This window comes from Haemaphysalis longicornis, unplaced genomic scaffold (assembly GCF_048455015.1).
Source record: "Haemaphysalis longicornis isolate Haplotype H1 unplaced genomic scaffold, Haemaphysalis longicornis Haplotype H1 scaffold_4, whole genome shotgun sequence".
Lineage (NCBI taxonomy): Eukaryota > Metazoa > Arthropoda > Arachnida > Ixodida > Ixodidae > Haemaphysalis > Haemaphysalis longicornis.
In genome coordinates this window covers 95,423,185-95,449,605 of record NW_027526361.1, presented here as the reverse complement: position 1 = coordinate 95,449,605, position 26,421 = coordinate 95,423,185, and the positions used below count along the sequence as shown (strand labels likewise).

At 49.6% G+C, this 26,421-nt stretch overlaps 1 non-coding gene and 1 pseudogene across 2 annotated transcripts in view; both read right to left on the bottom strand.

The window, feature by feature from the left end:
* Positions 1-2,843: 2,843 nt before the first annotated feature.
* On the bottom strand, positions 2,844-2,916 carry Trnat-agu (transfer RNA threonine (anticodon AGU)). Its single transcript has one exon. It is a non-coding gene; the product is annotated as a tRNA-Thr (tRNA).
* Positions 2,917-3,558: 642 nt separating this feature from the next.
* Positions 3,559-26,421, bottom strand: part of LOC144179851 (uncharacterized) — a 51,387-nt pseudogene continuing 28,524 nt past the window's right edge. The window contains exon 9 of the transcript XR_013324334.1: positions 3,559-4,914. The product of XR_013324334.1 is annotated as an uncharacterized LOC144179851 (transcript). The remainder of the gene's footprint in view (positions 4,915-26,421) is intronic.

Genomic DNA, 26,421 nt, shown 5'->3' with positions numbered 1-26,421 from the left:
TCCAGCGGCAGTAGTGAAACGGCTACTCTTGTTGCTGCGGTTTCATCCTTCTGTCTCACTCGCGAAGGTCAGAGGCCGCAAATAGGCTCCGTAGCCCGATTCGCAAGAAATCCGGGCCGCGAAATTAAATAGTCTAATAATAGTTCTATCGCAGCTTAAATTGTCAGCTGATGTACCTCGAGCCATTGGGTTTCACCGCTCTAACTGGCTGACAAACCCGGTGCGTGCCTGCTCTCCGCGGCAGTAGCGCACGGCGCAGGCCGGCCGGCAGCCGCTCTCGATCAACACCACTTGGTGGTGTTGTCTCAATCCGACTGCTCCGGCGCTCCGATTGCTCGCAGCGCCCTCTGCGCAGCGTTGTGTGTGCATCAGCGGCGCGGACGCGCCTCCCCATAGAGAAGGCGCGGGGACGGCAGACTAGCAAATATTTCTAGGGACCATAGCCTTGCAGTGGGCGTAGACAAGATGATGATAATGATAAACTCTTCTACTGTAATGGGGTCGTGAAAGGCCTTTTGATCACACTAAATAAACTAGTGCAATCATTGGATTGGGTGGTCAACGCCATCTGCGCCTTGTATAACTTTTCTACTTGCTGCGGAAAGCTCACAATTTTGTTGCAAAGGAGTTGCTGCGTTCCCACCTTTTCCTGCGTGCTATTGGGCTCTGCCATCGTCCCACACATACATCATCGATTCTCCCATGCGCGTCACGCAGCAGAAATCTTGCAATTGGAGGGCTTTTTCTTGCACTTCCGGTGAGGACAAGCGCCGACAGCTCACGGCGGCACTTTTGGTTAATTAGCGCTTCCTGGTGCACGCTTAACACTAGAGTAAAGCCTGCTTATATTGAACACGAATATATCGAATTATTGCCTATATTGAACCCTTGTATAAGTCTGGTAAAAATTATTTGCATTTAAAACTTTTTATATAGAACGCGATCGAACACTTCCGCGCGGGATTTTTCGCTCTCCTTAGGCATGCGGCAGACTTTCTCGCAATACATCGGCGCGCAGCGGTGGCGCGGGTGCCGCTTGCGACTCCCGAGCGAGCTCGGGCGCGTCCAAACCGGCCGTGGCATAGTGGACCAGCTCCACACATGCATGCCGTTGTAGAGTTCCTCTATATAGCTCCCGCAGGGAGCTATATAGAGGAACTTTATGCCGTTGGAGCCGAAAGCGCCACATTGGGCGCTGCGGGCTGCGGCGTCACCGAACTTCAAGTCCGCGGCACTCACTGCGCGCACTTGCTCGGTTCGCTGGGTTCACCGTTATTCGCTTGTATCCATGCTTGCCTCCGCTCTGTTGAAGACACCGAGCACTCCGTACCGCTTCCAAGCACAAGCGAAGCCGTCGCTGCCGTGCCCTGCTACGGCGATACTGCAGTGCCATTGAGGGCAGTGGTCTTGTGCTTGTTGACTGTTTAGATACCGTGGAGCAAGCAGACACCAGCAAGGCTTTGCACTCTAAGAAGGAGGCTACACTCACGCAGTTCTTCCGCCCCAATAAATTATTTTCTTTTCGAGAAAATGTCGTACCAATAGTGAACTGCAGGGTGGCAAGAGCTCGGCGTTAGCTCGTGACTCCGTCGGCAAGATTGCTCTCATACGAGTTTTTTTTGCTTCACTTTCTATATCGAATTTTTGTTATATCAAACTATTTTACAATCCTCGCACTGTTCGATATAAGCGGGCTTTACTGGGTCACGTTCGCCCATATTTATCTTTTTACTCTATGGCCACATTTCTCATTAAGGCACGTTGGCTAGGCTGACACCACGACACAACGGCAACATTGACTGATGAGTTGGCAAGAGTGCCTTGTCACACGACGCCAACAGCGACATGAACACGTCAACCGATCACAAGTCCGCATGGGGTGACTGGCTCACTGACTGAAGACACCGACATACCGATCAGCTGTTTCGTTTTGGAACAGCATTGTTGCACAATTAGCGAAGTCAATAACATGTGGTGAACACCCTAGCGTCTGCAAGCAATAGCCCCAACAGGAAATGGCAAAAGGCAATAGATTCAGTAAAAAATGGTGGTTAAGAGACCCACCCGCCTGAGCTTCTAATCCGATCTTTGCGTGCAGATGTTGCTATCGCTAAATCGTGCCCACACTTAGTTCGAACCTTATCACCCTTGAAAGGTTAGGGTACTTACTGCAGGTGGTTATCCGACATATTCCGAACGTGGCTGCTCCTCACCTCGGCCATGACTACTCGAGACGGGTGCTGGAAAGTGAGTATGTTTCACGCTAGGTTGCGGCGAGAGAAAATATGAGCTCGACGTAATCGCCAGTTGGCATGAGATGAAGGCCTGAGTAACGCTTAGCCCAGCGTTTATACGTCGGCCTAGCCGGACAGCTGCTTTTTTCGACATTTGAAACGACACTTGTCGCTTCTGAAGGAAGCTTCCGGCCGGTTTGATGGGGTTTGGGTGTCCGGTGTAAGCGGGCACACCGCATGCTTGGGCATTCAAAACAGTTTTTCGTTTCGTCGGTCCAAGTCCAAGTCAGCCTCCTCGGCAGGAGCACAGCGATGGCCTAAGAAACATTTGAGAAATGTTTAGAATTGATCGGAATAACGGAATGGAATACTTCAACTGCCTGTGTACATGGGGTCACCAGAACACGACCAAGCGTGACACTGGAGTGAAAAGCTGGACGTACATGCGACACAGATGTATATATATAGCGAATCAAAATAGGAAATGAGGGGCTCGTTGAAATAAGGGTTGGCAGTCAAGAAAACCTCAGAAACCAAAGGGGAGGATGTGGTGGGTCATTGAAACAGATAAAGAATTTGGAAAGAAAGAAAGAAAGTGGAGAAAGAATGCCCGCCGGGTGGGATCTGAACCCACGACCTCCAGAATACTGGCCTGGTGCGATGACCACTACGCTACCGGCGGGGCTGTTTTCCCCTCCACTTTCTGGGGTATTTATGTTAAGGTATTTTTGTTTCCTGCGCTTAGGGGTGGTAGCCAGCGCCACTCGGACTACTCGGGGTGACGGGGACCTTCTTTTTAACCCCCGGGCCGTGTCTCGAGTGTCTACAACATTTCGAGAGTGGTCGACCAGCGTTGAACCCTCTTAAGCTCCCTATGGAACCAAGACTGCAAGAACAGAGGCCACTTTCTCCACTTTCTTTCTTTGTTTCCAAATTCTTTATCTGGTTCAATGACCCACCACATCCTCCCCTTTCCTTTCCGAGGTTTTCTTGACTGCCAGCCCTTATTTCTCTCTTATTTCAACGAGCCCCCCATTTCCTATTCTGATTCGCTACATGCATAGCGAGGGCCTCTGTTCTGGGATGGGAGTCTTGGCAGTCGTCGAAGTAATTGTCGTTTGTCTCATGTAGTCATGGCACTAAAACACCAGGAAGCTTGTTTATGCCTCCCGCTAGAACGTAAGGGGTACTAAAACAGAACACCAGGACACTTGTTACGCCTCGCGCTAGACAGCTTCGTGCTTCAAAGACAAGTATGCATAAAGTAAAGTGAAGTAAACCACTCTGAAAACAGGGAGTGGGGGCCATGCTCCGTGGGGGGAGTGGGGGGCTGTGCTCCGTGACAGCTGCCCACTGTTTCTTCTTTCATTATATTTGCGCTCATTTCTTCAAAATATTTTGCAAACATCAACTGGCATCAGTTTCGCTCTCGTTTCTCACTGCACCATAAAATTACCTGCACAAGGAGCACACAAGACAAGCACTGGAAATCAACTGTTCTTTGCAGACGAGAACACAGTTGCAGTGGGATATCACTGAACAGACGCACACTCAGTGCATGCATTTTCACACGCATAAATGGTAACATTTCGCGATTCCCCCTTTTCAAGACGGCTGCGGCTCTCGTATTGGCCTGCAGAGCTGGAGCTCACATTCAGGCAGGCACTCTATAAGTTAGTGGTCCAGCCCACACTACGACCAACACAAGGTGCCATAGCCTGCCACAGGTCGTAACCACAAGCCCACTTTCCATGCTAGGGGCAAATTGTCGCCCAGCTGGTGAGGTCAGGATGCAACAATGAATCAGGAAATTTTTGCTCGGAGCCAGGTTTCATTCCACGTTAAAATTAACAGACTCTTGGCATGCCGGGTACATTGCTTGTGTCGTATCAATTGCCACAGACATCTTGCTCTCTTCCAATAACACTGGGGTAGTGTCACAGTGGCTGTGCTCCTTCTCCTCATGTTTCTTCCGCTGGGGGCGATGACAGAAGGCCTCAGGGCAGAAGTGGCACCGGAAGGGCCTCTCGCGCGTGTGAGTGCGCACGTGGCCGTCCAGGCCACACTTCTGAGGGAAGGACCTGGGGCACAGGTGGCAGCGGAAGGGGCGCTCACCCGTGGATGCGCAGGTGGGCAACTAGTTGGCTCTTTCCCGCAAAGGCCTTGTCACAGTAGCTGCACTGGTGGGGGCGCTCACCTGTGTGGGCGCGCGAATGTTTGACAAGGCTGCTGCTGTACAGGTAGGCCTTGCCGCACTGGCTGCACTGGTAGGGGCGCTCACCCGTGTGGGTGCGCGAATGTTGGACAAGGCTGCTCTTGCACAGGAAGGCCTTGCCGCACTGGCTGCACTGGTGGGGGCGCTCACCCGTGTGGATGCACATGTGGGTGACAAGGCTGCGCTTGCGCAGAAAGGCCTTGCTGCAGTGGCTGCACTGGTGGAAGGGCTCGCCCGTATGCATGCACTGGTGCTTCTTCCAGTCGCTCAGAGATGATGCCACGTAGGTGCACTGTTGGCAGTGCAGCTGCTGTCGATCTTGCATGGGGCTGTGCTGCTGCATACTGCAACCAACGGAGGAAAAAGAGGAGGAAGGGCCTGCAACGGGGAGGGAGGGGACGGAGGTAGAAGAGGAAGGGCCTGCCACGGGGAGGGATTGGCTGGAGGGAGAAGAGGGGGAAGGGCCTGGAACGGGGAGAGAGGAGAAAAACTGAGAGCCTTTCCTGCTGCAAACGCGGTGGCAGTGCACCAGTAGCAAAGTAGAAGGGGAAAGAAGAACAAACCCGAAAGAGGAGAGAGCGTCTCCGCTGGCTCCACGTGAGCCGCTCTGCACAGGCCTGATGCACCTGGGCACTGCCCAGCAAAGTAGACAAGCCCTCCCCTTTCTTGCTGGCTTGGCACCCTGTTGCTCAGAACACTTCAGAAACTTTGGAACCAGAGCTTGTTCAGGAATGACCAATGCAGTGCTTTAACACTGAAAGAACCACCATCGTAGCAGGCTTTTTAGTAAACACTGCTACATTCATGCTTACCTAAAAATTTCAATATTCCTAGCGACTTCTGGCCACATTGCTGGTGTCCCAAAAAACATCACCCACCATGCGAGTAGTAGTTTGTGACCAGCCCTTCCTAAGCAAGTTCGAGTCACCTCGTTGAGGCTGTTCCTGCCTCAGCTTCTTTGCCCTACTTCCACATACGAGCACCCTATCAAATAATTAAAGACAGTTTGAAAGACAATAAAAACAACAGGGTTGACGTAACTGAGGCCGGCATGGCTGCTCTGCTAGTTTCGCTAGACTGAGAATCTCGGCGGTATTCAAATTCAGTGTAGATAACACGGCCAGCTATTAGGCTATCCAACAGCCTTAGATGGCAGAGAGTACCAGGAAAGAAAAAAGCTGTCACCTCCCTATGCACTGCTTCTCAACTGCAAAGCATGCAGTACGATGAAGTACGGATGCAGGTCATTTTGCACCATGACAATTCTGGTCTGATTATTGACCCTAATGTTTAAAACCTGAACAATGAATACAATAGCCATTCAGTTATAGGCTGGCTACTTTTTTCAAACGCCACAGATAGTAGGGAAGTAAGCCTGCTGTCATGACCAAGGAAAGTCAAAACACAGTCACGTCCAAGAGCAGCCCGCATGAAGTTGTCCCCACGCAACCTGGCATATTCAGATGGTATTTATGTACTATTATGAGCAATACCAAAGGGAACACAGGAACGCGTGGAAAACACACTCAGACCAAGCTATGAGTGATACGCAGCGGCCGCCGTCGGAAACAAAGTGGAAAGGGAGACGCTGTTCTAACAACTGTTCCCATTCCCGCCGTGCGTCTTATCGGCTTTCGGACGATACTAAGTCATCGGTGAAATGAAGTAAGTTGCTGCTTTTTAGAAACCCCAGCGTGGTGGGAGTGCCAACAGTTAGTGGAAGAGCGCCCTCCGTTCCCCCTCTGTTTTCCACAGCGCCATTCGCGTATCACTCCGAGTCTGTTTCGAGGCTGTTTGGCACACTTTCCTGTGTTCCCTTTCATATTGCTTATAATAGTACCTTCGCGCGGGTCTTAGCATCGAAGAAAGGACTGATTGGGGCTGATGTATGTTGGAATACAGGCATTCATTGTTAAGCACGGCACGCATCTTTTTTCACACGTGGTCATTCAGTACCATGTAAGCACAATTTCTTTGGTCTTGCAAACGAAAACTTTCAACAGCACACAACTTCGCAGAAAAGCCCCGTAGATACCACAATATAGGTCGGACTTGAGTGTAGGTCGACCCCTTAACTTGAAAATGGTAAAAATGGAAAAAAAAGTTTCAATCGCACAAAAGCACACTCAGTGAAAAATTTGAAACTAAAATGTTTACCGTATTTTCCGGTTATAAGTCGCACCCCCTTCAAAATGAGTTGTTGCAAAAAAAAACGTATATAAGTCGCACCGTTGTATAAGATGCACTTGTTAATTAGGTAAACTCATAGAGAATCAGATCGTTAGAAAGTGTGGTGAAAGTGCATGGTTGTGGCGGCCGCCGCCTAGTAATGCATCCCCCTGTAAGCAGGGCTAGACACGTGCATATAACATCCAAAGTCTGGACATAACTACTTCTCAAAAGTGGTTTATGGATACACACAGATGACATGTACTTACGGACTGCGTTTAGGCAAAAACATCGAAATCTTTTTCCTCAGACTCGCTAACAAATAATTCAGTATCTTCAGTGGGAGTTCCACCGGTGCATCACTGCCATCCTCAGACTCTGTCATCTTCGCCAACATCGTTACCACTCGCGGACCGGATTACTCCGTCCTTTATCAACCCGGCTACAACTGTTTTTGCAGAAATGGAGTCCCAAGAGACCCATTTGGCCACCTCTCCAAACGTTGGGCGTCTCTTGTGTGCTGTCGTAAATCAGCACAATAAAGGTGTCATGGCGGATGGAAGTGACGCGACGGGAAGTCGCACGAAAATCAAAACTTATCTCCAAGCTGTCATTTTAAAAATTAGCAGCACGTTTACCTCCTTCAGAGTAAGTGTCTGTAATAATTCATGAGCTGCATTTTGTTTTTGCAACCCAGTTTGATGTTACTTTGAATTTATTCTGAACTGTAGTTACTGCGCATGGCCTAAAGTGGCGCGTGGTTGTCGCAGGCCATTATCATTCTTTTTGACTAGAAAAAGCTGAAAATTCTTTGGTGCAATGTCCCGAAGCGACATAGGGGCCATGAGAAATGCCGTACCGGTCGTCATGGGATTGATTTACACCGTAGAGCTGTGTCTCAACGTGCGCTGGCCACGCGCGGCCGCCGCGAATCAGATTTATTCCATAAGGGATGTTGGGTCGATGTAAGTTAAGGTGTCGTGGTGAGGGGGAGTGAATGGACGAAAGCGAAACAACTTGGGGCAGTGCCAGATGAGGTGGTGGACATTGGCGGCGATGGAGTGGTGGCAGTAGGGACTCCAGGGGGCGTGATGTGGATAATACCATTTTCGAATGGTCTCTTGTGCCGTACAGGTGTTGGTCAGGAACTTGTTTAAAACATTTTCTTGTGCTCGGGTCAGGGTGGGGAAGTGGAAGAGGTGGCCTGAAGGGGGCAGTGCCTTGAGGCATTTTTGTTTCAGTTGCCTGAACCTACGGAGCCTGATGGTTTTAGCGAGAGTGGGGTCATCGTCAGAGCAGCTAGGCCAGGGGTGGTCCGAGAAGGGCGGCGCCGAGGGTCCATCGGAGGCTATTGTGAGAAGGGCCTCCTGTGCAGCCACGTTAGCTGATTGGTTCCCAGGAGCGGCTGGTTCATGACCGGGGGTCAAGTCCATTCGGACTTGGCAGCCTGATGCTTGGAGCGCATTGATTTGATGAATAATGTGATGGACAGAAGGGTGGCTAGACCTGGGATGACAAAGCTCTTGGATAGCTTCATATGAGTCCGTTAGGATGCGAAGGTTGGGGGGAATGGGGAGATGGTAATCGTACATGAAGTAATCCAGAGAAGCACGAATAGCGATGAGCTCCACGTCCGTTGAAGTAATATGCCATACCGGTCGACTTGGGATTGATTTACACCGTAGAGGTGTGTCTCAACGTGCGCTGGCCACGCGCGGCCGCCGCGAATCACATTTATTCCATACATAAGTCGCACCGGTGGATAAGACGCACCAACGAAAATTTCAGAAAAAAACCGCGACTTATACACCTGAAAATACGGTAGTTCTTTTTTAATTTCACAATACAAATGCGTAACGGTTTGAGAAGACCACTTTTTATTTTCATATTCATCAGAATTGCTGCTGGAGTGAAAAGTGGCAAGGCGTTATTCAGATTCCTCGGAACTTCAGCTCCACAACAAGTGCTTGTCACTCCCCACGTCCCACAATGCATTGTCTTCGTGCCATCCATCGTGTTGCTTATGCAGCACTTTCTAAATGATTGAAAAACCATTTCCTTGGAGAGCAACTTCCATGCCGATGGCACCCAACCGCAAACTGTTGAAAGCGGCGGTCATTGCAGCCGGCCAACGGGGGCCCTTGAGTTTTTGACCATCATCCACTCATTAGGCAATCCTTGAATGGCTTGTTTAGTATCACGTCCAGCGGCTGCACAAGTGAAGGCAGGCCACCGGGGATAGCCACGAAGCCAGTTTTGCCATCGCATAGGGCCCGCTTAATGTTGGCTGTGACGTGGCCCCGTAATGAATCGAGGACCAGCATGTTTGGCGACTGGAGAAGCACACCAGGTCGCCGATTCCAAACAAGTCAGATCCATTCCAACATCAATTCAATCATGAAGCCCTTTTCGTTGCACTGGACAATCACATCATGAGGGAAGTTCTCCTTGGGTAAAGACTTTCTCTTGAATAGGATGAAAGGGGGGACCTTCCTGCCATCAGCATAACCGTAAAGCTTGAGTCGCCATTGCCCGTGGTCAGCAGCTTCGCCCTTTTTGGCAACAGTGGTGTTCAACGGCATATCGAAGCAAAGGGGGCCTCGTCAGCATCGCAGATCTCTCCCATCATGTAGCTATGTTTTTCACACAGGTCGGTGACATACCTGTGAAATTCTAGGAGCTTATGCTTGAATTCCTCCAGCAGTTTTTGGCAAATGGAGGTCTACTGTCGTAGTGCAGAGCCCTTTTGCTTCGTGAAGCGTCGAACCCACAATGGTGAGCCCTTAAACTGCTCCCTCAACAGACCAGAGGCACATGCCAGCTCAACGGCTTTGACCCGGATACACTCGGTTGTCACCGATAGCAATCTGGCGCGCAGCTCCCGGACAAACACAGCAACCTTACACTCAAGTTCAAGATGTGCTGAAATCCGCCCATTAAATGACGTTTTCTTCAAATTGCTATATGATGCGAGGCATTGCTTTTGGCTTTGGGAATAGTGCACACTTATCTCTGACTTGTCTGAACTCCCTTTGCGCCGCCAAGTTGCCATGTTCTTCCGCGTACAAGATCGCCTTTTTTTATATAAAGGCTTTTATAAATTGAACATCAGTTCGAGTATACTACCTTTTATGCGAATATTATTTTGTTTGCAATAAGACACCGTTCTTCACTTCATACTTCACTTCAGAAATAATACTTCACTTACTTTTGGAGATTTTTTATTGATTGTAGCGCAGCGGCCGGCAGCAGAAAACAAAACCGTGAAAATGCGACACAAATAAATCCAAAGTGAAGGCTGAGAAGGTGCATAGTGCCGGCCATGCTGGTGGCCCAAAAGCCAACTTTCATAACCACTCATAGTCTTGATGAAATCGGAACGATAACTGCCTGGAAATCGAAAACATGATTTTTCAGCGAAGCTTTTAGGCACGGGGCATCATGGCAGTAGTATCTCGCAGCTCAATTCGGGCGCTGCGGTGCAAGACAGCACTGATAAACAAGTTTGGTGCAAAAGGGGTGGTTCGGAGCTTGATGGCGCAGGTAAACCTGTCTATCGCAGCTTTTCCATCCTCGTTCTTGGTACGCGGTAACCTCTGCTTTTTGCTCTGATTCTTTGTGATGGGAAGGAGTGGGAGTGGGGACAGGACCAGCAAGATATATTCACAGCCTGGAAGCATCTGGTGGCCTCGGCTCCAGTTCTTGTGTAATTCACCCCTGCCAAGTCAGCGTGCCTCAGCTGCGACGCATCACCACATGGTATGGCACTGACCTGGCACCAGTCATGGGCACGTTACCGAAAAAAAGTAACAGTGTTACAGTTACAGTTACCTAACCCAAAAAAGTAACTCTGTAAAGCGCTAACCACATGGAGCGATTTTTCCAGCGACGCGACGAGCGACGCGACTAGGATCCGCAGTCGCCGAACCGAAGTCGCTCGCCGAGGCAACCACATGACGGCTCGAGCGACTGAGCATGCGACTGAGGATGGCGATTTCAATGTTTCCGCACTGCGCATAGTAATGCGCTTGGTACGCTGGATGTTGGCAAACATTTTTTTTTGTTCATTTGTCATAAAAAGCATGACTAAAAAGTATTACGCCTTTCTACCTTGCTTTTTGCACTTCATCGCATCTCTAAAACTGGTTTGGGTTAGCGATAGCGCACGCTTTTCCTTCTGCGCCTCGTTTCTCGGCTCCAACATGAACGCCGTGAAGAATTCGCTTTCTTGACGTCGTTTTTCCCACACGGGTCTCACCCAGTGTGAGCGGGAGCCTTCTTGCTTCTGCTTCAGCATGTACACAAGCTTTGCCACGCAAAGCTTTCTTTGCCGCTGCACCGCAAACGTCGTCTGCCTGGATTTGCAAAATCTTCCCCCCGTTCTCTTTCAAAACCAGAGGTTGCGTGCTTACGTAGGGGCTCTCCTATTGGCTAGTCGCTGAGGCCACTTCCGGGAGGCGAGCGACTGTTTCTGGCGACCCAGAACCGAGCGATTCGATGAGCGATTTTGTGCGCGGCGAAAAGTAGTTCATCGCTAGTCGCGTCGCGCCCCAAGTCGCTCGCAAAATCGCTCCATGTGGTTGGGGCTTTACAGTTACAGTTACCATTTTTCCAACAGTAACCAGTTACAGTTACAGTTACTGCAAAAAAGTAGCGTTGTTACTTTTCCATTACTGTATAAAACTATGTAATAGCTAAAAAGATTTGGCTTATTTTATAAAAACGTACGCAGGCATGCAGGTAGTAAAAATTACACCTAGTAAAGCCTACACGAGGGGAACCTAAAGTGATGCACTCTCATGCCCAAACCAACAATCATTGTGTACGCCTCATTTTTTTTAATACGGAAGTTTTGCTATCCCTCATAAGGAACTTTATTTTTTTGTAGCTACACTCTCGCTGCAAGAAATTTGTTTGCAAACATCATTGTAGCATGGAATTAGTTGTTTTTCAAAGTCGGAATCAGAGAGGCCGAACTTATACCATACAGAGCTGGAGGACGACACAGCCGAAACAATCTTTCAATGTCAACTTAAATTATTTTCGCCTACAATGCCGTCGCTTGACCGCCCTGCGTAGTGAGAGAGAATGGGAAAAAGGGGGCGGAGGTGGCGAATCGACGGAAGGCCCTCGGAGGAAAGGGGAAACGGACGTTGGAGTACTTCGGTTGTCGAGGTGTTTTTGAAAGCGCTTCGTTAACTTTTTATTTCATACTTGTGGTCGGAGACGGGGACCAATTTGAGCAGTTGCCGAAGCGACGTTTGTCCGTAGGCCCTCGGAGTCGTTTTCCCGCCCCAACCCCCAGCCACCCCCATCCCCGGAATGAGACAAGATATTTCCAAAGGGAATATAAACTGAAATGAACACTTTACTGTTTCCCCCCTCCTCCCCCCTGTCCTCACAAAGGCGGATTTTGCCATCTCGACCGGAAAACACTGCTTTCACAATCCCAGCCTTCCACAGCAACCACGTCGCCGATCCCACGAACCCCTCCCTTCGTTTGCCGTAGGCCGAACCAGAGTCCTTCAATGCTCTTCTGGTCACGAAACTCCGGCCGAAGTTTCATTCAGGGACAAAAGCTGCCGCTAGGATCGCCCCTGTTAACGTGAAGGCTTCGCCGGCGGGCGACGACGCTTGCGGGCCGGCTGTTTCTCCTTCGGCAACGCGCCTACTTTGATCTGCTCTTCATTTCCACCTGTAAAAACGCGAGCGAAGTGTGCATGTTTTTGAGTCAGTTGTTGTCGCGTAGCTCAGCTCTGAAATTGAGGCAAGACCACGGGTGTTACTGAGGCGTATATGTTGCAGTGTTCGTTCGTTGCGGCAGGCACCGCTACGTTCTCTCTTTGAGACGGCGGACATCTGACGTTTTCAATTTTTGACTAGCCTTTGCAGCCGCCTGCATGATTTGAGTTAACTAGCGCCAGAATTAAATGTGTATTCAGCCCTGGGCGACATGCTGCGCTGAGCAAATAGGTGTGCAAACATACAGCACGTTGGGTTAGCGCTGTGTTTGCGCTATTTGAGAGCGCGCTAATAATGTGAAAAAATATTCTAGATTCGGAAAGTGAGCGTGGACAGCAGGAAAAAAACGCTCACAAAATGGAAGCAGCATAATGGGCGCGCGGTGGGGCCAGGGTAGGAGTAAATGCTACAGCCTTGAGCGACTTTCTCGGCTGTCCCCATAGGCATACGGTGTCAACAGATAAAAACTCGCCCGCTCAGTGCCTGTCACACCCTTCCGACCCAAACAGCAAGTTAAAAAACATTGATTGATTGATTGATTGATTACGAGGTTTAACGTGCCGACGCTACACCGGCAATGGAGCGCGCGCCGTAGTGTAGCGCTTCGGATTAATTTTAACCACTCAGGTATATTAAACTTGCGCCGAAATCTCGAACACACAAGCGTTTTCACTTTTCGCCTCCATCAGAAAAGCGGCTGGGAACCCGCGTCCTTGGGCTTATCAGCACAACGCCTTAGCCTTAGCGGTAGAGTTCAAAAATATATATGGCAAAATATGGCAAATATATATATGCAAAAATATAGCAAATATAGCCATGCTCCGCTTTCCAAATTCAAAATGTCTGATTGGATAACCAAAATCACAGTAGCTGTGGTCCCATCGCTGTTCAGCGCCTAAACACGACGACATTTTGCAGACGGATTTTCTCGTTGTGAGCGCGACCGTGGCTTGGGATTCGTAAAATACGCCGGCAAGTTTTCAAATATCTCGGGTATGGCATCGACGCGGAGCTTGAGCTTCTCGCGCTGCAGAAGCACAGATTGCCCACTTATTTTGAACTCATCGGCTCGAATAATGTCCGTAGGGTCGAAACATTTCTCGCACACACGAACGGCCTTCGACTCGAAGCTGAAAGCGTCCGTCTCCTGTCATGGAATGGCTCGCTTCCACCTGTCGCGTTGTTCGCGGTCGCTTGGGAGGCAGAACAGCGAAGCCTTTTCCGTTATACTCCGATAGCCAGAGCGGCAACCAGGTACACAGCACGTCACAGGCATGATAGTTCACAAAGTTTGCCCTTCGTTATGAGTGTAGAAAGCTATATCACACAACAAACACCAGCAAGCTCGCGCTCCAACGCACTGCAAATGCGGCCGCCGCCGTCCAAGCCGCCTTCACCGGACTCGTAGCGCCACCGCGCGGGAGCTTTGGTCCCCATATGAAGCTCTCCCATAGCGTTACGGAGAAGTTTCGTGACCAGAAAAGCATTGAAGGACTCTGGCCGAACGAAGCTCGCCCAAGTATTCCTTGCACCCAACCTTCAGGAGATGTACAGCTACTGTTTTCGTTTCGGCCACAGCCCTCGAAACGAAGTCGCGAGACTTTCCAAGAACATTTCTTCGTGCAGTGGCAGTGTGGTCAGACATCTGCCGGCCAAGATGCTGGCTGGTGTGAGGGCAGCCGGGGCCACCATTGTTGAGGTCGTCATATGTGTGGAGGGGCATGAAATCTATTACTTCCTCGACCTCGTTCGAGCACTGTTGACAGCTCTATGAAGCCTCTAGACGAGGGGTCCCAAAGGCGTGATCCCAAATACGGCTAGGGGTCTCGCACAATGGCCGCAAGCAAGTGCGACTTGTGAGTCGAACACTCTAAAGTGCGCTTAGGGCTGGACGAGCGCGAGGCCGCCGAGAGACTCCCCGCGGCGTTTTATGACCTGCAAATGGGGCTGCACGTCGCTAATGAGAAAGAGACGCCCTGACCGGAGTTTTCCAGGCTTCCGCGAAAGTGCAGAGGTTTTAGTGCGTTGTGCGGCGTTTGTGGGTGTTTGTTTTCCTGTTCGCCTTTGTATTCCGGTCCGCCTTTGTTTTCCTGTTCACTGCACTCCAGATGTGGCGAAAATGGTGCAGCCGCGCATCGGACTATAGGTTCTGGCGCGTCAACATGCATCCACGTGCGCTTAGGCGCATGTCGCAGGGTATGGGTGAGAGCGATGTCGCGCTGCTGAGGAATATACTGCAGCTTAGAAACTTCGAGCCCTTATTGGACCACGTGGAACACTACGCACACGTGTACGCCTAAACATTTCTAGTTCAGATCTTTTTCACCCATGCAAAGGGAGCTGGCAGAGATGAAGTAGACGAAGGTTCTCCAGAGGAAAAGCCGAAAAAGTGAACCGCGCAAACTGTACAACGGTCGTTTATGAGTGTTGCTGTTGGATAATTTTTTTTATAGAAACGAAGTAACTGTAACGATATTTATCGTTACAGTTACTCCACAAAAAAGTAACAGTGTTACAGTTACCAGTTCCTCTAACTTAAAAGTAACTAGTTACAATTACGACTTACTGAAAAAAGTAATTAGTTACCGGTAACGCGTTACTAGTAACTAGTTACTGCCCAAGACTGCCTGGCATGCAAGTATGCCGAGGGCCGTGAGCACCTCATTGCTTTTACCTCGAGCAGCCCATCAAAAGAAGAGTAAAACTAGTCAACTCGACAAGGAGGTACAGGCCTTAGTGTTTGGTACGGACTATTTCTACAAGTACATGTTGGGGGCATGCCATTTCGAGCACACATTGACCACAAGCCACTTGGACTGCCGGGCACCAGCAAGCCTGTTCCAGTAAAAGCTTCCCCTCAAGTGGTTGGGTGGGCTCTAAAGTACTCTGCTTACAAGCACGAACTTGTATACAAGCCTGACAAAGAGCTCGCTTACACTGATGCTCTTAGCAGGCTGCCACTGCCCGAACTTCTATACAAGCCTGACAAAGAGCTCGGTTACACTGATGCTCTTAGCAGGCTGCCACTGCCCGAACTTGTATACAAGCCTGACAAAGAGCTCAGTTGCACTGATGCTCTTAGCAGGCTGCCACTGCCCGAACTTGTATACATGCCTGACAAAGAGCTCAGTTACACTGATGCTCTTAGCAGGCTGCCACTGCCCGAACTTGTATACAAGCCTGACAAAGAGCTCAGTTACACTGATGCTCTTAGCAGGCTGCCACTGCCCGACCTTGTATACAAGCCTGACAAAGAGCTCAGTTACACTGATGCTCTTAGCAGGCTGCCACTGCCCGAACTTGTATACATGCCTGACAAAGAGCTCGGTTACACTGACGCTCTTAGCAGGCTGCCACTGCCCGAACTTGTATACAAGCCTGACAAAGAGCTCCGTTACACTGATGCTCTGAGCAGGCTGCCACTGCAAGAGCTCAGTTACACTGATGCTCTTAGCAGGCTGCCACTGCCCGAACTTGTATACAAGCCTGACAAAGAGCTCAGTTACACTGATGCGCTTAGCAGGCTGCCACTGCCCGAACTTGTATACAACCCTGACAAAGAGCTCAGTTACACTGATGCTCCTAGCAGGCTGCCACTGCCCGACCTTGTATACAAGCCTGACAAAGAGCAAAGTTACACTGATGCTCTTAGCAGGCTACCACTGCCTGAACTTGTATACAAGCCTGACAAAGAGCTCGGTTACACTGATGCTCTTAGCAGGCTGCCACTGCCCGAACTTGTATACAAGCCTGACAAAGAGCTCAGTTACACTGATGCTCTTAGCAGGCTGCCACTGTTCGAACTTGTATACAAGCCCGACAAAGAGCTCAGTTACACTGATGCTCTTAGCAGGCTGCCACTGCCCGAACTTGTATACAAGCCTGACAAAGAGCTCAGTTACACTGATGCTCCTAGCAGGCTGCCACTGCCCGAACTTGTATACAAGCCTGACAAAGAGCTCAGTTACACTGATGCTCTTAGCAGGCTGCCACTGCCCAAACTTGTATACAAGCCTGACAAAGAGCTCGGTTACACTGATGCTCTTAGCAGGCTGCCACTGCCCGAACTTGTATACAAGCCTGACAAAGAGCTCGGTTACACTGATGCTCTTAGCAGGCTGCCACTGCCCGAACTTGTATACAAGCCTGACAAAGAGCTCAGTTACACTGATGCTCTTAGCAGGCTGCCACTGCCCGACCTTGTATACAAGCCTGACAAAGAGCTCAGTTACACTGATGCTCTTAGCAGGCTGCCACTGCCCGAACTTGTATACAAGCCTGACAAAGAGCTCAGTTACACTGATGCTCTTAGCAGGCTGCCACTGCCCGAACTTGTATACAAGCCTGACAAAGAGCTCAGTTACACTGATGCTCTTAGCAGGCTGCCACTGCCCGAACTTGTATACAAGCCTGACAAAGAGCTCAGTTACACTGATGCTCTTAGCAGGCTGCCACTGCCTGAACTTGTATACAAGCCTGACAAAGAGCTCAGTTACACTGATGCTCTTAGCAGGCTGCCACTGCAAGAGCTCAGTTACACTGATGCTCTTAGCAGGCTGCCACTGCCCGAACTTGTATACAAGCCTGACAAAGAGCTCAGTTACACTGATGCTCTTAGCAGGCTGCCACTGCCCGAACTTGTATACAAGCCTGACACAGAGCTCAGTTACACTGATGCTCTTAGCAGGCTGCCACTGCCCGACCTTGTATACAAGCCTGACAAAGAGCTCAGTTACACTGATGCTCTTAGCAGGCTGCCACTGCCTGAACTTGTATACAAGCCTGACAAAGAGCTCAGTTACACTGATGCTCTTAGCAGGCTGCCACTGCAAGAGCTCAGTTACACTGATGCTCTTAGCAGGCTGCCACTGCCCGAACTTGTATACAAGCCTGACAAAGAGCTCAGTTACACTGATGCTCTTAGCAGGCTGCCACTACCCGAACTTGTATACAAGCCTGACAAAGAGCTCAGTTACACTGATGCTCTTAGCAGGCTGCCACTGCCCGAACTTGTATATAAGCCTGACAATGAGCTCAGTTACACTGATGCTCTTAGCAGGCTGCCACTGCCCGAACTTGTATACAAGCCTGACAAAGAGCTCGGTTACACTGATGCTCTTAGCAGGCTGCCACTGCCCGAACTTGCATACAAGCCTGACAAAGAGCTCAGTTACACTGATGCTCTTAGCAGGCTGCCACTGCCCGAACTTGTATACAAGCCCGACAAAGAGCTCAGTTACACTGATGCTCTTAGCAGGCTGCCACTGCCCGAACTTGTATACAAGCCTGACAAAGAGCTCAGTTACACTGATGCTCTTAGCAGGCTGCCACTGCCCGAACTTGTATACAAGCCTGACAAAGAGCTCGGTTACATTGATGCTCTTAGCAGGCTGCCACTGCCCGAACTTGTATACAAGCCTGACAAAGAGCTCAGTTACACTGATGCTCTTAGCAGGCTGCCACTGCCCGACCTTGTATACAAGCCTGACAAAGAGCTCAGTTACACTGATGCTCTTAGCAGGGTGCCACTGCCCGAACTTGTATACAAGCCTGACAAAGAGCTCAGTTACACTGATGCTCTTAGCAGGCTGCCACTGCAAGAGCTCAGTTACACTGATGCTCTTAGCAGGCTGCCACTGCCCGAACTTGAATACAAGCCTGACAAAGAGCTCAGTTACACTGATGCTCTTAGCAGGCTCCCACTGCCCGAACTTGTATACAAGCCTGACAAAGAGCTCAGTTACACTGATGCTCTTAGCAGGCTGCCACTGCCCGACCTTGTATACAAGCCTGACAAAGAGCTCAGTTACACTGATGCTCTTAGCAGGCTGCCACTGCCTGAACTTGTATACAAGCCTGATAAAGAGCTCAGTTACACTGATGCTCTTAGCAGGCTGCCACTCCCCGAACTTGTATGCAAGCCTGACAAAGAGCTCAGTTACACTGATGCTCTTAGCAGGCTGCCACTGCCCGAACTTGTATACAAGCCTGACAAAGAGCTCGGTTACACTGATGCTCTTAGCAGGCTGCCACTGCCCGAACTTGTATACAAGCCTGACAAAGAGCTCGGTTACACTGATGCTCTTAGCAGGCTGCCACTGCCCGAACTTGTATACATGCCTGACAAAGAGCTCAGTTACACTGATGCTCTTAGCAGGCTGCCACTGCCCCAACTTGTATACAAGCCTGACAAAGAGCCCAGTTACACTGATGCTCTTAGCAGGCTGCCACTGCCCGAACTTGTATACAAGCCTGACAAAGAGCTGTTACACTGATGCTCTTAGCAGGCTGCCACTGCCCGGCCTTGTATACAAGCCTGACAAAGAGCTCAGTTACACTGATGCTCTTAGCAGGCTGCCACTGCCGGAACTTGTATACAAGCCTGACAAAGAGCTCAGTTACACTGATGCTCTTATAGCAGGCTGCCACTGCAAGAGCTCAGTTACACTGATGCTCTTAGCAGGCTGCCACTGCCCGAACTTGTATACAAGCCTGACAAAGAGCTCAGTTACACTGATGCTCTTAGCAGGCTGCCACTGCCCGAACTTGTATACAAGCCTGACAAAGAGCTCAGTTACACTGATGCTCTTAGCAGGCTGCCACTGCCCGAACTTGTATACAAGCCTGACAAAGAGCTCAGTTACACTGATGCTCTTAGCAGGCTGCCACTGCCCGAACTTGTATACAAGCCTGACAAAGAGCTCGGTTACACTGATGCTCTTAGCAGGCTGCCACTGCCCGAACTTGTATACAAGCCTGACAAAGAGCTCGGTTACACTGATGCTCTTAGCAGGCTGCCACTGCCCGAACTTGTATACAAGCCTGACAAAGAGCTCGGTTACACTGATGCTCTTAGCAGGCTGCCACTGCCCGACCTTGTATACAAGCCTGACAAAGAGCTCAGTTACACTGATGCTCTTAGCAGGCTGCCACTGCCCGAACTTGTATACAAGCCTGACAAAGAGCTCAGTTACACTGATGCTCTTAGCAGGCTGCCACTGCCCGAACTTGTATACAAGCCTGACAAAGAGCTCAGTTACACTGATGCTCTTAGCAGGCTGCCACTGCCCGAACTTGTATACAAGCCTGACAAAGAGCTTAGTTACACTGATGCTCTTAGCAGGCTGCCACTGCCTGAACTTGTATACAAGCCTGACAAAGAGCTCAGTTACACTGATGCTCTTAGCAGGCTGCCACTGCAAGAGCTCAGTTACACTGATGCTCTTAGCAGGCTGCCACTGCCCGAACTTGTATACAAGCCTGACAAAGAGCTCAGTTACACTGATGCTCTTAGCAGGCTGCCACTGCCCGAACTTGTATACAAGCCTGACACAGAGCTCAGTTACACTGATGCTCTTAGCAGGCTGCCACTGCCCGACCTTGTATACAAGCCTGACAAAGAGCTCAGTTACACTGATGCTCTTAGCAGGCTCCCACTGCCCGAACTTGTATACAAGCCTGACAAAGAGCTCAGTTACACTGATGCTCTTAGCAGGCTGCCACTGCCCGACCTTGTATACAAGCCTGACAAAGAGCTCAGTTACACTGATGCTCTTAGCAGGCTGCCACTGCCTGAACTTGTATACAAGCCTGATAAAGAGCTCAGTTACACTGATGCTCTTAGCAGGCTGCCACTCCCCGAACTTGTATACAAGCCTGACAAAGAGCTCAGTTACACTGATGCTCTTAGCAGGCTGCCACTGCCCGAACTTGTATACAAGCCTGACAAAGAGCTCGGTTACACTGATGCTCTTAGCAGGCTGCCACTGCCCGAACTTGTATACAAGCCTGACAAAGAGCTCGGTTACACTGATGCTCTTAGCAGGCTGCCACTGCCCGAACTTGTATACATGCCTGACAAAGAGCTCAGTTACACTGATGCTCTTAGCAGGCTGCCACTGCCCCAACTTGTATACAAGCCTGACAAAGAGCCCAGTTACACTGATGCTCTTAGCAGGCTGCCACTGCCCGAACTTGTATACAAGCCTGACAAAGAGCTGTTACACTGATGCTCTTAGCAGGCTGCCACTGCCCGGCCTTGTATACAAGCCTGACAAAGAGCTCAGTTACACTGATGCTCTTAGCAGGCTGCCACTGCCGGAACTTGTATACAAGCCTGACAAAGAGCTCAGTTACACTGATGCTCTTATAGCAGGCTGCCACTGCAAGAGCTCAGTTACACTGATGCTCTTAGCAGGCTGCCACTGCCCGAACTTGTATACAAGCCTGACAAAGAGCTCAGTTACACTGATGCTCTTAGCAGGCTGCCACTGCCCGAACTTGTATACAAGCCTGACAAAGAGCTCAGTTACACTGATGCTCTTAGCAGGCTGCCACTGCCCGAACTTGTATACAAGCCTGACAAAGAGCTCAGTTACACTGATGCTCTTAGCAGGCTGCCACTGCCCGAACTTGTATACAAGCCTGACAAAGAGCTCGGTTACACTGATGCTCTTAGCAGGCTGCCACTGCCCGAACTTGTATACAAGCCTGACAAAGAGCTCGGTTACACTGATGCTCTTAGCAGGCTGCCACTGCCCGAACTTGTATACAAGCCTGACAAAGAGCTCAGTTACACTGATGCTCTTAGCAGGCTGCCACTGCCCGACCTTGTATACAAGCCTGACAAAGAGCTCAGTTACACTGATGCTCTTAGCAGGCTGCCACTGCCCGAACTTGTATACAAGCCTGACAAAGAGCTCAGTTACACTGATGCTCTTAGCAGGCTGCCACTGCCCGAACTTGTATACAAGCCTGACAAAGAGCTCAGTTACACTGATGCTCTTAGCAGGCTGCCACTGCCCGAACTTGTATACAAGCCTGACAAAGAGCTTAGTTACACTGATGCTCTTAGCAGGCTGCCACTGCCTGAACTTGTATACAAGCCTGACAAAGAGCTCAGTTACACTGATGCTCTTAGCAGGCTGCCACTGCAAGAGCTCAGTTACACTGATGCTCTTAGCAGGCTGCCACTGCCCGAACTTGTATACAAGCCTGACAAAGAGCTCAGTTACACTGATGCTCTTAGCAGGCTGCCACTGCCCGAACTTGTATACAAGCCTGACACAGAGCTCAGTTACACTGATGCTCTTAGCAGGCTGCCACTGCCCGACCTTGTATACAAGCCTGACAAAGAGCTCAGTTACACTGATGCTCTTAGCAGGCTGCCACTGCCTGAACTTGTATACAAGCCTGATAAAGAGCTCAGTTACACTGATGCTCTTAGCAGGCTGCCACTGCCTGAACTTGTATACAAGCCTGACAAAGAGCTCAGTTACACTGATGCTCTTAGCAGGCTGCCACTGCAAGAGCTCAGTTACACTGATGCTCTTAGCAGGCTGCCACTGCCCGAACTTGTATACAAGCCTGACAAAGAGCTCAGTTACACTGATGCTCTTAGCAGGCTGCCACTGCCCGAACTTGTATACAAGCCTGACACAGAGCTCAGTTACACTGATGCTCTTAGCAGGCTGCCACTGCCCGACCTTGTATACAAGCCTGACAAAGAGCTCAGTTACACTGATGCTCTTAGCAGGCTGCCACTGCCTGAACTTGTATACAAGCCTGATAAAGAGCTCAGTTACACTGATGCTCTTAGCAGGCTGCCACTCCCCGAACTTGTATACAAGCCTGACAAAGAGCTCAGTTACACTGATGCTCTTAGCAGGCTGCCACTGCCCGAACTTGTATACAAGCCTGACAAAGAGCTCGGTTACACTGATGCTCTTAGCAGGCTGCCACTGCCCGAACTTGTATACAAGCCTGACAAAGAGCTCGGTTACACTGATGCTCTTAGCAGGCTGCCACTGCCCGAACTTGTATACATGCCTGACAAAGAGCTCAGTTACACTGATGCTCTTAGCAGGCTGCCACTGCCCGAACTTGTATACAAGCCTGACAAAGAGCTCAGTTACACTGATGCTCTTAGCAGGCTGCCACTGCCCGAACTTGTATACAAGCCTGACAAAGAGCTGTTACACTGATGCTCTTAGCAGGCTGCCACTGCCCGGCCTTGTATACAAGCCTGACAAAGAGCTCAGTTACACTGATGCTCTTAGCAGGCTGCCACTGCCGGAACTTGTATACAAGCCTGACAAAGAGCTCAGTTACACTGATGCTCTTATAGCAGGCTGCCACTGCAAGAGCTCAGTTACACTGATGCTCTTAGCAGGCTGCCACTGCCCGAACTTGTATACAAGCCTGACAAAGAGCTCAGTTACACTGATGCTCTTAGCAGGCTGCCACTGCCCGAACTTGTATACAAGCCTGACAAAGAGCTCAGTTACACTGATGCTCTTAGCAGGCTGCCACTGCCCGAACTTGTATACAAGCCTGACAAAGAGCTCAGTTACACTGATGCTCTTAGCAGGCTGCCACTGCCCGAACTTGTATACAAGCCTGACAAAGAGCTCGGTTACACTGATGCTCTTAGCAGGCTGCCACTGCCCGAACTTGTATACAAGCCTGACAAAGAGCTCGGTTACACTGATGCTCTTAGCAGGCTGCCACTGCCCGAACTTGTATACAAGCCTGACAAAGAGCTCAGTTACACTGATGCTCTTAGCAGGCTGCCACTGCCCGACCTTGTATACAAACCTGACAAAGAGCTCAGTTACACTGATGCTCTTAGCAGGCTGCCACTGCCCGAACTTGTATACAAGCCTGACAAAGAGCTCAGCTACACTGATGCTCTTAGCAGGCTGCCACTGCCCGAACTTGTATACAAGCCTGACAAAGAGCTCAGTTACACTGATGCTCTTAGCAGGCTGCCACTGCCCGAACTTGTATACAAGCCTGACAAAGAGCTCGGTTACACTGATGCTCTTAGCAGGCTGCCACTGCCCAATGACAGCACTGAATTTCCTAGCCCTGCAGAGATTTTCATGTTTGACGAGGTATATCCGCAACTCCTTTCACCTGCTGTTGTGGCCCGAGCTACAAGGAAGGATGCAGTACTGGGTCATGTAGCTGTGCTGCTGTCAGCCCATGTCCATTTTGAGGAAAAGACCACGGGGAAGCGACACGGTGACCACTTGTGCCGGGTGCAAACATGAACACCTTCGACTCCTGACACTGCTGGTGCTATTGCTCTACCACAGTTGGAGGCACCACCCCCTGATTGCCAGGTCCAAAAATTCCTCGTGGAACATGTTGCCAAAGTCATCGCTGGGCTTCCCCCAGTGGTCACCCTCTGCCCCTAAATTGCGTACTGCAATAAAGTTTATTCCTCCTTCTCCAAGCACCACTTGTTCCAGACATGTATTATGAGGAACAGCCACCTGGGAATGACTTCCCTGAACGTAGCTGTGCCAGAGATGCTCAACAGACTGCTGCTAACAGTAGCGTGCGTGTAACCAGTGACTCCAACGTGGCCACTGCTAGCACACCAAAGTTGCGACGTAGCACGGGGACAAGAAAACCTGTGAACAAGTACTCCCCGTAGTGTTGTCTTAGGACTGTTACCAATGTTAACCAACATGCAGCGCCCCCACACAGCGCTGATACTTATGTGTTGTTCAGGCCTGGTACAGACGCAGGTGGCTACGGCCAAAAAATCGGAAATAAAGTTAGGCAAGTGGATGGACTTAAACAGCATGACTGTTCCTTTTTTCTCACAGGCCTAATGCTCTTCGGTACGTGGTAACCTCCGCTCAGCCATCCTAACTTCTCTAAACCATCCTGATGTTACTACCTGGCCATCCCAATTTACGACAGCAGGTGCCTGCTGCCATTTTTAAACTTCAATGCGTGTAATTTTCCTGTTTTTTGTGCACATCCATGCATGTCAGACATTGAAAATTGGAGGGCTGCAAACGTGACAGACTGCACTTCAATATTTCAGAACAATGCATGACCTCAAGGTAGCTAAAAAATGTGACAAGCTGTTTGAGTACTAGATGAAGCTGTATTGACCCACAAATTTACTTCAGTAGAGATTGCTTCAGGGCATGTAAATTTCTGATTGATGCAACAGCACACCTCTGATGCCTTTGTGAGGAGGAAACCGGCTTAGGTTCAATGCATTTATGTCATTGTATTCACGACACAGAGGTCACATAACATGAAATATGAAGGAGGAAATGGAAGACTCAAGGTAGGTTCAATGCATTTATGTCATTGTATTCACGACACAGAGGTCACGTAACATGAAATATGAAGGAGGAAATGGAAGACTCAAGGTATCTTTGAGAGGGCCATAACGACAAAATGCAAGTTTCATTGGAAAGTTCAATCGAAGGTTGATTCTAAGAACTGCCTAGAATACCACTGAAACCGCTTCTATTGCAAACTTCATTAAAATGAAGTGCATAATTAGGAACACGTAGAATAGCCATCCAACTCACCAGTTACTTGTCCGCACTGAACTCATGATGAATTACGGGCAGTATGTTGCGATTGCCTCAGGCCGACAAAGTATAATGCCAAGAGATCACAAAAAGAGCCATCTTCACTTAAATTCAGTGCATTCTTTTTATAGCAGTAAGAATAATGGATTAAACAAAGGAAGTTACCAGTGAACACTTAAATACAGAGGTACCAGTACGTACGGCGCACAGTATGCCGGCTCATGCTCCTCAGTTGGGTGCATTGGGCTTATCTGACACGACACTGGCCATCTGGCATTAGCGACACTGCAACTTACGTAACCCTGTCTGTCAAGTCATACCCAATGTTTCACGAAACAAAATACTATCAACTGTAACAGCAAACTTGGTACAAGTCCATTCAGAAAAAAGAAAGCAGTGCGGACAGTGGTCCTTTGGCTAAAATAGCTAAGGTAACACTAACTGCTCCCTCCTCCTCCGACTCTCTTCTCGTTCACTTTTAGGGGTGAAGCCCCTTAGCTGTTGTCGTCGAAGTACTTGTCGTTCGTCTTATGTAGTCACGGTACCCCAAGCAACCACGGACGTCCGTTGGACGGCCGAAATACAGCCGGACATCCAAGGCCCAGTTTGGACGGCCACTGTACGTCCATTTTTGGACGTACATTTTCGGACGTACAGTGGACATCCAGAAATGGATGTACAAGTCCGAATGACATCCGCCAACGGACGTAAAAAGTTACTATGAAGCATCAAATAATGGCGTAAATTGACTATAAAAGCAAAAACAAAAAAGCTACTGCGCTTTTCAATTAAAAAGATTTTGTACATCAACAACCAGGCTTGTATGCTGCAAGTTTCATTTGCATATTTCTAATATTAAGCTTAATTTTTTAATTGTTTTGAAGCACTTCACCAACTCCAACGACGATCTCTTTGGGGAAGGATATATAAGAATTGAGAACCGCTAACTAAACGTGAAGCAAGTTCACTGTGTTCATGTATGCCGTCTGCCCGGTAGTGCGCTAGCCTTGCGCGGTGTACTGTACTGTTCGTTGTAAGAACATTAGCTTGTCATTATGTGATTCTGTAAATTTTTACTGAACATCCAAAATACAGCCAGTTTCGGACGTCCGACTGGACGTACGGAAGTGTTAAAACCGGACGTCCAACGGACGTACATGGTACGTCCGTCGGCCCTGAAACGGACGTCATACGGACGTCCGCTAGAGCCGGAATGGACGTACGGCGGACGGCCGACGGACGTCCGGTGGTTGCTTGGGACTAAAACACCAGGAAGCTTGTTTATGCCTCGCACTATAACGTAACGGGTACTAAAAACAGCACCAGGACACCTGTTACGCCTCGCGCTAGACAGCTTTGTGCTTCAAAGACAAGAGATTTTTACAGCAAAGCTGTATACCTGTACCCCTCAATGGCTTCATCTCCATTGGCAAAAATGCCAACGTACCAAGTATACACTAATACACTGCATGCTTCGCCCCTCACAAGGTTTCACGTTAGTGGAAATGGCCAGGGATTTGTTATATCAGACAGGTTGCAGTCAGCATAACGTTTATTCATTGAGGCGCAGCCTTGCAGCCTCGAAAAAACCAGCCCATTAGACCACGGCAGCTGCCTAGTCTTTGCTAATTGCCATCAAAGAATCCACAGTTGATATGTAGTTGGGCAGCCATATCAGATGGAGTGCGCATGCACACACCGCAGCAGCAACCCA